Source organism: Leptonotus elevatus, chromosome 10 (assembly GCF_054856555.1).
Source record: "Leptonotus elevatus isolate MCC_2025b chromosome 10, RoL_Lele_1.0, whole genome shotgun sequence".
Classification (NCBI taxonomy): domain Eukaryota; kingdom Metazoa; phylum Chordata; class Actinopteri; order Syngnathiformes; family Syngnathidae; genus Leptonotus; species Leptonotus elevatus.
In genome coordinates, this window is record NC_141248.1 from 22,457,064 (window position 1) to 22,466,943 (window position 9,880).

Sequence of the window (9,880 nt, forward strand, 5' to 3'; positions counted from 1 at the left end):
TTTTAGTTTCAAATAGTGTTTGTGAAGCGAAGGGAAATGTGGAGGCATTTTTCATTGTGAGGTTGTTTGGCTGCCGCACGAGGATCTGATCAACATGTCAGCCAAAGCCGTTCCAAACGGGTTGAGGGGGTCAGCGAGCGGAGGAAGAACGGGAGGTAACTGAAAGCTTGACTGTGACCACATCGCCGTCCTCGGGTACGAATCAACCATTTCCCCCAAACAATGAAACAACCAAGCCATGTTTCATATTTCTCCCTCATCTACCGCGATGCCGACAACGCATCTCCCGAGTACCGTTTCATCTTGTTTCCTCTTTTTATCTACTTTTGAAACTGACACCTGCTCAGACACACACACACACGCGCGCGCGCGGACACACACACTGGCGGTAGGGTCCAAATGAAGTGCCGAAATATGGTGAACAAAAGGTCTGATGGCGAGTGAAAGGAGAAGCGGAACAAAAACCAAAAAAAAAAAAAAAAAACAAGTAATGAAATTATAACAATACAGAGAGAGGGGGAGATAGAGAGACAAAGCATGAGAGCGCGGTTGCCACAATGGCAAGGAACAATCGTGCCGCGTCAATGGAAAAAAAAGGAGGTGGGGGGGGAGAGAGGGCTATCTGGACAATGGGGCTGGTGACAGGAGCACAATGGCTCCAGTGTTTTCAATTAGACATTATCTGATAGACAGAGTGGCAGGTCTCATTGTGAGAGGGGGGCTATTTCAGGGCTGCCTTTGTGTGGGGGCAGCGCCAGACTTCCCCGCCCCCTTCTCGATCCTCAACTCTATGAATCCCTCTCCATCGTACGCTCGCCCCCGCGGAGGCCTCTGCTTATCCTGAGAGTGTTTGCGCATGGATGCGGGTTTCCACAAACAAGCTCTTCGATGTGGTTTCTTATTTGCTTTCTATTAGCGAAAAGGGCAACGCGTACGCAGCAAATCGGCCAGTGTTAAATTCCCGGCGTTCGATCACATTGTGCAATAAGCGGTGTTATTTCAACACTGTTAGGATGAAAAGTTACACCGTCAGAGTCAATTTCCTTGAGTGTTGGGGTGGATGTTGGGTGGAACTTGCATAGCACCACCTTAAGTGTTAAAATGACCGCACTCTCATTTCCGGTGAAGGAAAAACTTTTCAATTTTCCAGTGCGCTGTCGACATTTCAATAGCGATACATCCAGTTGCTGTTGTCAGGGCGGCGTGACTCCGTGGTAGAGCGGTCGTCTTGCAAACCCTGAGAGCGTGTGTTCGATCCCAGGCCAGTGCGACTATGTCAAAGTATCCTCGGGCGAGATAAAGTGCTTTGAGGGCCTTGTAAGGAGGAAAAAAAAGTGTAGTTTTTATTAACACTGACAATGTTTAAACACCAGTGTTAAGTGTAGTTTGGCATCATTAAATATTTAACACTGACACTAGTGTAGAGTATTTTTAACACTACACAGTACTCAGTGTTTACCAGTGTATATTTTTAACACGATACAGTGTTGGAGTAACACTGGTTAAGTGTGGAAAAAAGTAACACTTTGAAAAGTGCCAGATTGACACTCATCGGTGTGGACACATATAAACACTTACCTCATGTTAGATTCAACACTCTCAGTGTTAATCTTTTACCAGAGTAAAGTGAAGTTTGTTAACACTGACGCTAATGTAGAGTATTTTTTAACACTTCTCTTGTGTTTAGCAGTGTATATTATGTTGGAGTAACACTGTGTGAGAAAAGTAACACTTTAACTCATTCACTGCCATTGACGACTATAAACGTCAAAAATTCATTTGAACTATTTCTATTAGTTTAAATTTTTTTCCACTTTTGTTAACAAGAATATTAAAACTAATTAAAAAAAATGTCATTGCAAATTTAGAACAGATATGTAATTTGTGATTAATCGCGAGTTAACTAGTGAAGTCATGCGATTAATTATGATTAAAAACTTTAATTGCTCGACGCCCCGAATTTTTTATCTTTTTTTTCTTCTTTTTTTTAATTCATTCACTGACATTCACGGCTATAAATGTCCAAAATTCATTTGAACTATTTTAATTTAAAAAAAATCCCACTTGTTATCAAGAGTATGAAAACCTAGAATTTTTTTTGTTGTACATTTAGAACCGATATAAAGTTTGTGATTAATCGTGAGTTAACTAGTGAAGTCATGCGATTAATTACAATTAAAAAAAAATAATCGCCTCTTGCCCCTAATTTTTAATAATCTTTGTTTTTTTTTAAATGAATTTAAAGGCAGTGAATGAGTTAAAAATGTGTCAGATTTACACTCATTGGTGTGGACACACATAAACACTTATCTAGTGTTAAATTTAACACTCTCAGTGTTGATTTTGCTATGTAACCAGCCTGCTTGACCACAGCTGCAGAGAGAGGTCGTCGGAGAGGCGAGGGCTGTCTATTTGTTCGCTGAACCCGCTGAGACCTTGCAGTTGACGTGAGGTGTTAAGATTCGCTCGCAAGTTTGTGTTTGCCCACACACCGCTGCGGACATGCCAATCAGCTCAATCAGTTTATTGTGGTCGCCGCATCGCCGTAGAGTGATGTTTTTGAGAAGAAAATTCTCACCTTAGGACAAACGTGCTTCCGTTGTGGGTCGGAATGAAAGTATGCAAAGTGTGCTTGCTTCTGAGAAATAATGTGACCTTTGTATCGTAGAGAGCATCTGACGTTGACACACAAGACGTTTTGACAAGTGTTCTTCAGTCACCTCGTTGTGGTTTGCGGTGTGTCGGTGTTTCTGCATGTTGGTATATTAAGGCCCATAAGCAGATTGTAGTGATACCGCGAGAGGACTAAGCAGGTAACATCATTTGAGGTTTTCGCACCGATGGTGCTACTGTGGTTTATCTCACACGGTTGTTATTGTGCAAGGGAAGGGACATTCCGAAATGTAGGTTTAATGTGATGAAAATTAACCCACGCTACTATCATTGCAAAATATCTCCATGTTTGTGTTTGGCCTTGTAATAATAAAATGAACATTGACAGAATTTTTTTTGTTTTTTTTTGCATTTGTAAAACATGGAAAGGGCTTTATTTTATCCATCCATTTTTTTTTTTGTTCTTGGCCGCAGGTGTGCTTTTGTGTTTTTTGAATGTGGAATCCAAAGCTGAAATAAGAGCTCTCTATTTCTTAAAAAAAAAAAAAAAAAAAAAAGTAGCAAGTACATAAATAAACTTAAGTGCTGTCAAAGTTAAAGCTTTAAAACTTTAACTCCTGAGTTAAAGCTTTAACTTTAAAACTTTAACTCCTGAGTTAAAGCTTTAACTTTAAAACTTTAACTCCTGAGTTAAAGCTTTAACTCCAGATTTAACGGCAGAGAGTTACAACTTTAAAGCTTTAACATTGACAGCATTAAAACTAACATCATGATGTAGATACAATTTAAGACTACTAAAATGTATACATTGCAATAAATAATGAAGGCATTGTGATTTTCTGGTCTTTTGTTTCAAATAGTTTTCTCTAACTGGACCTCTTGAAATTTTTGTACGCCATACACTGACATGAATGTTTTTAAAGCAGAAAGTTACAAAGTGCAAGTCGCACCCATAAGACCAGATAGACCTATAATAGTTGGTGATAATAATTCGGGTTTTTAAAACCCCAAATAAGAGCGTATTCCGGTTATTGCGCGTGTTTACATGACCTTACAAAACCCAAATATTGCCAACATTCGGCTTTTTTGCCTGCATGTAAACGTAGTCCCTGATGGAGGCTTTTTGATGATTACGCCATTGACAACCCGGTTGCTCCAACGTTCCTGATTTCCAAAACAATTTTGAAATGTGGACTCATCAGACCACAGCAGGCCTCCCATAACATCAAATGAGGCAATTGGAACTTACATATGAACAGACTAGCAATGCTGCTTTACTTGCCATCAGGAGACGTGAAACCACCGGCGGCCATCTTACGTTAAGCTCGCCTAACTTGAATCAAATTCTCGTCTGCGTCTTCGCATTATTTTCCGTCTCTACGGGCAAAAATGCTACCATGTACGGCATACATCTGTGCCGCTGACTCTGAGTGAAACACTACAATCTTTCCATCTCGAGCACTGCATTGGAACTAAACGTATAGCTGTGAGAGAGAGAGAGAGAGAGAGAGACAGAGAGAGACAGAAACGACCGTACATTGCAACGAGAAGATAAATGGAAGGGCACAGAGAAGGGGAAAGAAAGAACAAGGTGCAGAACAGGGTTTTGTAATCGCCGTATGGTGGTGTTGTGCCGTCTCCATGGCGACTGGCACAAAGGCACATGGTTGGCCATTGATGGCCAATTGTATTCTTCACAGCTCTTTTGTTAATTGTTGTCTGCCCGGCTCCCACTTCCTGCTGGGCCCCAGCACAAAGCAAGAAACAGGAGGGATTAGAAATGGCACATCAACTATCCCCGAGCGCAATCAACCTCTCGCCACCTTCTCCTCGTTTTCAATCTCTCCGTCTCCTTTGAGCTGCGTCTCCTTTTTAATCTCGTCGTCGCCGTACGCGCCGTGCGCGCTCAACCTGACCCGACTCCTTCTTTCTGTCTTTCGTCCTTGCTTATGAGGTCTTCACTACTTCGTAATCTCTGCTCCGAAAGCACGTTTTTTTTTTCTATTCCTCACCTCACGGCCAGTTACTCTCTCGAACGTGTGTCTGTACAAACAGTGCCCGTAAACACAGGCCTTTTCAAATGCATTTTTTTCCCATGCATTTAATAAGACTTTCCTGATTCTGCTTTCAACCATAGTAAAGAAAGCAAGTCTCTGAACACTAATTTCTACCAAATGTCATCAAAGTCACTCTTCCTCGACGGTGGTGGGGTTGGGCGGAGGAAGACATTATAACATTGGAAATATAACGCTATTTTATTTTTTTATTAATTTATTTTTTTCTATATATATATATTTTTTATTAAAAAAAAAAAAAAAAAAGTAAATATAACACTAGTAAACTCAACTTGCGGCGTCTGACCAGCCACTGGCGACCACAGTGTATAGTGGGACTACATTTCCCATGATTCTTAGCTGTGAAAGCAGGAAGTTGCTCTGTAGTTCCAGTCACCACCTGCTACCGATCAGATTGAGAATGCGAATGAGAATGCAAACGTGAACTTGGAAGTAAATAGAAAGGAATTGAACAGTTACTTCTCCTTTGAATGGGTTTATCTTATGAATCGCTATGACAACCGTGTGCTTGACAAACACGTGGCAGAAGCGGGACACCGGGATGGGACCTGCGTAATAAGCGGGACAAAACAAGGAGGTCGGTGAAATCCGCCTGGATGCGGCAACCCAGGCTCAAAAACCGGACTGAAAATTGCGCCTCCAATTTACTAAGTGCAAAATTGCTCCCCAATTATTTTGAGCCTTACATATTTTTGGGTTGAGTCCGAATGTTTTAAATGTGGTGGCCAGTGCGAGACTACGACTCGCTAAGGAGAGGCAGTAAGTAGGGCTTGACTGGCACACCAAAAAAAAAAAATCGACCCTGGCCTTTTGACTTGGGCGCATCAGCCCGGTCTCGCCCGGCCCGACTCCTGCCTAACATGTGGTTCTGTCACTGATGTTTAAGGTATTTGAACTGGATTACCAGACGAGTCCCTCTAAATTGTGGGCCATTCTCTTGATACATCACGATCACATTTTCAGGAAATAAAATGTACACCGATACCAACCTTGCACGACACACATGGATGTGGATCATTTAAAAAAAAAAAGATGGTTATCTTATATGTGCCAGGTCCAAACCCTTGTGATTGGGCTTTGCATGTTAAAAAAGAAAAGCATATATATATATATATATTTATTTATATATATATATATATATATATATATATTTATTTTTTTATATATATATATTTATTTATATATATATATATATATATTTATATATATTTATATATATATATATATATTTATATATATATATATATATATATATATATATATATTAACAGTCCATAAAACCTAGTGATGCCCCTGGTTGGCACTGATAATAAATGGAGTTACTGCAATATTGAACCGAATTGATTTAAAAGAAACGATGATAAGGAGCAACTCGTCAATAAGGTTGGCCAATATTGTGTGTGAGTTATAGATGGTTGATATCGATCCCCTCTCCCTCACGTTTTACTCGAACCACGCTCTCTCTCTCTCTCTCTCTCTCTCTCTCTCCTCCCCCATGCACTCCGGTTGTCCCCACAACCTCAACGGAGAGTCAGACTCGCTCTCGCCCTTTAAGTGGGAGGTGAGCTGCGGGCCGCCGTGGACTGACTGACTGACTGACTGACTGGCTGACTGGCTGGCTGACTGACTGACTGGATGCCAAGCCAGGTTGGCTGCGGATACGACGAAGGAGGACGGCGCCGTGTTTTCCGCGGCCACGTTGTGACACTGGTTCCGAGCGCAACGCCGAACAGACTGTCAAGATCGTCGGAACGACCGGACTGAACAACTCGCGTAGGGCGGGCGGTTTTGGCACCCGAGCTAAATAAAGAGGAAGAAGGAGGAGGGCGGCGGAAGTTTTTGCTGGCTTTTCTTGAGGAGTTTAGAACGCACCGGGACTGCCTGGTGAGTGTCACGTTGATCGCGACTTCACCATTTCACTCTCTCTCTCTCTCTCTCTCTCTCTCTCTCTCTCTCTCTCTCTCTCTCTTGATTTCGTCTGATTTCAACGTCAGTTAAAACTGCCGCTCGGAGTTTGTGATTTCATGTCAGTATACGGGATTCGTGTCGTTTGAACATGATTAAGTCAGCGTTGCTGTAAACGTGTGTAACTTTGTTGTCACGAATCTGGCACAGTTCCGCGAGGCTGTGTGACAACTTTTGGATGATGATGACGATGATGATGTTGTTGTTTTGGTTGACAGAAATCAGTGATTTCAAAGTCCAACGAAATCAAGTTCGATTTTCAGATTTTTCCCCCATTTTTTTCTTTTAAATGTAATTCCGGAATAAGTGATATTGTGTCTAGCTTTTAAAACTTTCTTCATCTTTAGTCCTTACATGTCAGAAGTTCTTGTCCGTCTTTGTGTGCCCTGCAATTGGCTGGCGACCAGTTCAGGGTGTACCCCGCCAACTGCCCGAAGCCAGCTGGGATAGGCTCCAGCACCCAAGGGACCCTTTTGAGGAATTAAGTGGTTATGAAAATGGATGGATGTCCCTGGCGCAGGGGCGTAACAACAGATTCTCGTGCCCCCCTTTCAGAAGTTGATTCGCCCCCTATCACCCCCGCCCCCCCCAGAGCCCCCCTCATGCTTTGGGCTCTGGTACACTATTCCAATCACCCACCCTTCTATTTTGAAGCCCTTGCTCAGACTGATGTGGTGACAGGATGGACCAATGTCAAGATTTCAAGATCTCATCAGTGGGAAGACAACGTGTGTGTTGTTGCTGACTTTATACAAAAGCTTTGGAGTTCCTATATTTTCTTCAAATCAGTCTCATTTTGATCCTTGATTGCTCTTTGCTATTGTAAAAAAAATAAGAAAAAAATAAGTCATATTTACTTTGAGAAAAAAATGGTCACGTTTTTTCACTCAGAAATTCGAAGTAAATTTTGCAAGGAGGAGGCGTGGCTCAGGTGGTAGAGTGGCTGTCACCCAAGCTGAAGGTCATGAGTTTGTTCGCTTAGGTAGCTTTTTCTTTCCTTTAAAAATAAATAAACTTGTAAAATTTACTCAAAACCTTCCCTGTAAAAGTTACTTTGAATTTCTGAGTGGAAAAAACTTTACAAAGTTTTTTGAAGGAAAAATTCCTTTCTTTTTTTCTTTTTTTTTTACAGTGTACCACCGTCACACTCCCAGTTGCTGCAACCTTCTTTCTTTCTTTCTGCAACTTTTCGATCAGTCTTGCAAACATGCTCACAAACACACATTTGCGCCCAAAGTCACACACATAATAACCAAAAGGAGAGGTTGGTATGTCACCCTTGACCTCTGCCCTCAGCACCTCCCTCCTACTCCATTCTTTCTTGTGAAGTTTTGTCCGCTCAGGTGAACGGGTTCATACTGGTTTGAAAGGTAACTGACTAATTGTCACCCGCCTCTCGTACCACCCATACACGCTCATCATTTGCTGTGGTGGTGTTTTATTAATGTTTGAAAGCTTTTGATCGCATGCTGTTAGGGATGAACGATTTTAGCAAATAATCTTTTTTTTCTCCCCTCAAAATTGTGATTGCAATTTAATTTGTGACCCCCCCCCCCTTCTTCTAATGTCATTTTCAACAAACAATCTTTATTACAACAATCAATATCAGATCATTATACGATAAGATCAAGGTAAATGAAGCATTAACTCATTCACTGTCATTGACGGCTATAGACGTCAAAAATTCATTTCTACTAGTTTAACATGTTTTTCCACTTTTGTTAACAAGAGTATGAAAACCTAGAGAAAAAAAATCTTGTACATTTAGAACAGATATCAAATTTGTGATTAATCGTGAGTTAACTATTGAAGTCATGTGATTAATTACAATAATAAATTTGTATCGCCTGGCGGCGCTAATTTTTAATAATCTTTTATTAAAAAAAAAAAAAAGAGGATTAAAAAATGTCTAGGTTTTCATACTCGTTAACAAAAATGGGGATTTTTTTTTAAAACTAATAGAAATAGTTAAAAATAATTTTTGACGTTTATAGGCGTCAATGGCAGTGAATGAGTTCATTAATATGAAAGACAGTTAGAGGTATAAAGTTACTGAATATTTTTAATGTACAATTATTAATGACCTTTTCCAAAACTTTGTACCTGCATTTTTGCGTGCGCGTGCGCACATGGATGTATGTGTGGTGTAGTGTACCATTTGTGATACACTGAACACCTCCATGAGGGCAGTAGCGCAGACAAAGCCCCCCCCCCCCCCACCCCACCCCACCCCACCCCCCCTTCATCTCTCATCCTGACCTCCTATATCCTTTGGACATTGTTCTCTCAATCCTATTGAACCAGGAGTCCACAGAGAACACCACAATGGAGTATAATTGTGTGCGTGTGCACGTGTCCATGCGTGTGTATGTGTCTCCTTTAGTCCTTCGGCACAGTGTGAGGCCGAGCCAATCAAACAGAACAATGGCATGTTCACGGAAAGCCTTGTGATCTCTTTAAATAAAACCCTCTGACTGCATTGTCTCTTTGAATGAATCACGAGGAATGTGAAGGTTAAAAACTCGTGTGATCGAAGGAGTGATCAGGACAAGTGACATTTGACAACTTTATCGACGTCACGTATTTGACGATAGTGCCAGGGAGTCGCATCATTAATCACTGAAACGTCAACCCTTATCTTCTTATGGATTTTAAAATAAGATGTGTATTATTGACGGACTTAAAAAAAAAAAAAAAAAAAAACTCTGTTAAGCTTTAAGTGAGAGGTTTCCAACCCTAAAAAGAACCGTGCTAAGGTTGATGCAAATCAGAATATACAGTCAATGTGCATCGAGAGTTTTAAAAGTTGTTAAAATGCATCTAATAATAATAATTATTAATTAAATGACATTCTGAAATTTTGTTCTACGGAGCCCCTAGGGTGACATGGTAGGAGGGAAAAAAAGATTTGCGTTCCTCGCAATGATTGAACGCAATTTTACGCAGAGTTGATGTACTTCCGGGTCAACTTTGGTGTGCCTAAAAGTGACGAGGATGAAGTGTCCACAGCGGTGGGAAAGATTAATTGAATTTTATTTTGAAAAAAGCTACTGCCATAGATATCTATGCTACGGTGCCGCCGCCTCTCACCCGCACATTCGAGGCAACAGTATCCAAACTGACCCGGAAGTACATGAATGCAGAAAATAAATAAATTAAATGAAAAGGCGTCCACTCGCATTAAAAAAAGTTTGCCGTTCTCTGGCGTTTATTGCAAGGGAACGCAA

The 9,880-nt window shown here is 41.0% G+C and overlaps 1 protein-coding gene across 2 annotated transcripts in view; it reads left to right on the plus strand.

Moving 5' to 3' along the window:
• Positions 1-6,229: 6,229 nt before the first annotated feature.
• sox13 (SRY-box transcription factor 13) overlaps positions 6,230-9,880 on the plus strand; it is a 31,704-nt gene continuing 28,053 nt past the window's right edge. For both annotated transcript variants that reach the window (XM_086087559.1, XM_086087562.1), the window contains exon 1: positions 6,230-6,572. The gene's annotated coding sequence lies outside the window, so the exon portion shown is untranslated. The remainder of the gene's footprint in view (positions 6,573-9,880) is intronic.